Here is a 2,764-nt window from a genome sequence, read left to right as displayed (position 1 = left end):
ATTATTGAACACTGCATCTGAAACTAATGATGTACTATAAGTTGGCTAATTGAATTTAAATTAAAAAAAAACCAATTAGCTCTTCTGAAGAAGTTTGGTGTTTTCCTTAAGATGAAGAGTTGAAGCTTCTCCATGACCTAACTAACCACACTTTGCACGCATAGAAACATTCTAGTAATATTAACTATGTGGCTCTTCTAATCATTTTTTTTTCTGTTTAACAAATATTTATTGAACATCAGAAGTGTTAGTGCCTAGATCTGATCCCCTACTCCTATGATAATCAAGATATTTATTCTTCGGTTCCTCTGGTTTTCTAAGGATGGGATGGCTCAGTGAGATTCTGACTATACCTGTTGTGTTCCAAAGATCGATTCAGAGTAGGATGGGCACACGGGGGAGCTGACAGAGGGACACAGGTGCAGGCAGGGACGCCTGCCACAGGCACATGTAATCGTGCCACGAAGGAGCCATGCTCCTTCCCATCTAACAGAGCTTGCTGAAATTCACAGCCAGGCTGACGTTCCCTTTGGTGTGTACTCCAGGTAAAGCCGGTTAATGGTGACCATGAGCAGGTGCAGGACTGAAAGCTTTCAAAGCTTTACTTCTTTTATCAGCACTCCTGATTTTATCAACAACAAACCCCATCAACCCTCTTCCTATCCAAATCTCCTCCAAAACTTGGATATAGTAGGGCTTCATGGAGATCCAAACATTTTAAACAAGACTTTGAAGCATCTCGGCACAAGAGCACTGGTTCAGGTCACCCTGAACTGCGTGGCCGATGACTTTGGAGAGCGGGCTCTTCTAATCTTGAAGATCTTAGCAATATTGGCAAAGAGGTCTGCTAGAGAAATAGTGGAAGTTGTGGCATTATTTTATTTTATTTTTTTTTAGGATTAAAATGGATCCAGTTAAAATTCTATATTTTTAGCCACAGGTGGCCCTACGGTGGTTCTGACTAATGAGATGGAAGTGGATGTGGGGCAGTGGGGCTTCCAAGAAAGCTCTTTAAAAGACAGCACCTTTGTCCTCGTCTTTACCTTTTTTCTGCTGGGAATGCTGTTGCAATGCTGGAGGCGGCGCTGTCATCTTGTAGCCATGAGGTAACAATGAACAAAGGCTAGGCTAGCAGAAAGCCAGAGGAAACGGCAGTTTTAGAGGGTGTTGTGCAGTTGTCCTACCAGTCCTGCACTGCTTACCACTGGGTTTTTTTACACTAGGAAAAAAAAAACCCACTTAATTTGTTTAAGTTGGTATTTTGGGAGTTTCTGTTACTTGCTGTCAAATGCAACATCTAACTGAATCAGAGGTATTTTCAACCTATCCCAGTGCTATTTTGGCAGACCTAGTGCTGTTTTCTGCTATGTGACTTTGGGTATACTGCCTTACAAAATTCAGGTACAACAATAATGCCTACCGCTGGATTGTTTTAAGGATTACTTGAAATAAGACATTTTAGCATAGTGCCTTGTATATACTAAGAACTAGGAGATGGTAGTGTAAGACTAGCGTTGCCTCCTGCTTACAGATATGGGGCACAGAATCATGGGCAAGAACTTGTAAAAATAGAGTAGAATCTGGCCGTGTTGTGTCTTGGACACTTTGAATATTATTCTGGACGTCACTGGCACGTCAAATTCAAGGTCACCCGATGTCAAGTGAATCTGCCCAGTCCTAACCACACAGCCCATTATTCGGTCCCTCAACCCCCTTCTGGGAGTTGATGCCTGTGGTTCCCTCTAAGGAAACTACCCCCACCCCACATACGGCCCCTTACAGAGCCAGACTTAGCGGAGAGAATAGGCTATATGATTCATGCCCCTGAGGCCATCCCCCGGGACTTGGCCGATTGCACCACAGGTAAAGAACCTGAAGGGACTCATTCTGTAGGCTGGCCAGAAGCCTAGCAGGGATCCTAGTGGGAAAGCTCTGCCCATGAGGGGCCGTGGCTGGAGAAAAACACCAGCCTGCTGGCTGGTCACGCCTCAGTGCTGCCTGCCAAGCTGATTCTGTGCCCCAGATCCATGTACTCTCCTGCCCTTTGAGATGACTGTTTCAAATGTTCTTATCTCTCCACAGAACTTCCCTTCTCATTCTCATCTGAAGATAATACTTCTGATTTGAGTGGGGAAAAAAAAATAAAGTACTGTCTCATTATCCCAGAACTGAGTCTGTACCCTTTGCTCTTCTTTCCTGTCACCAGGGATGAAACACACCTGCGCCTTGCAGAGACCCGCCCTCCCCTGGGCACCGGGGACCCCGTCCTCTCGTCGCTCTGGAACAACCCCCTAGAACACCACTTCTCCTTCTGTCCTGTGTCATAACATCCAACTGTCCCTCTCTTCTGGATCGTTCTCTCTGCAAACATGCTTTGATCTCCTCATTTTAAAACAGCAGCAGCCGCAACACCCTTCCTCGAGCCTGAGTCTGAGTCCCCTTCACCTCCCACTTCACTTCTGTGATTTTCTCCTTCTCTGTCCTCACGGTTCCCATCCCCCTGCCTCCTGTCCAACTGGAATTCACTCTAGGCAGGTTTCTGTCCCCACCATTCTCCTGAAACTGCTCTTATCACCTGTTGACCTCTTCATTGCCAAAGCCAATGGCCAATTCTCAGTCCTCAGTTTATGCAGACTGTTGGCAGTATCTCACGCAAATGATCATTCCCTTTTGGAAAACTGTCTTCACTTGGTCTCTTCACTGTGGGAAATAGTAACAAATGCCTTTATAATATGATGGGAGCTCGTTTTTGGCAAGGGCTTTA

General features: G+C 45.4%; 1 pseudogene; it reads right to left on the bottom strand.

The window, feature by feature from the left end:
- Nucleotides 1-555: 555 nt before the first annotated feature.
- On the bottom strand, nucleotides 556-738 carry LOC100478155 (annotated as a pseudogene).
- Nucleotides 739-2,764: the final 2,026 nt, after the last annotated feature.

This window comes from Ailuropoda melanoleuca, chromosome 1 (assembly GCF_002007445.2).
Source record: "Ailuropoda melanoleuca isolate Jingjing chromosome 1, ASM200744v2, whole genome shotgun sequence".
Lineage (NCBI taxonomy): Eukaryota > Metazoa > Chordata > Mammalia > Carnivora > Ursidae > Ailuropoda > Ailuropoda melanoleuca.
This window is presented reverse-complemented; position numbering and strand designations above follow the sequence as displayed.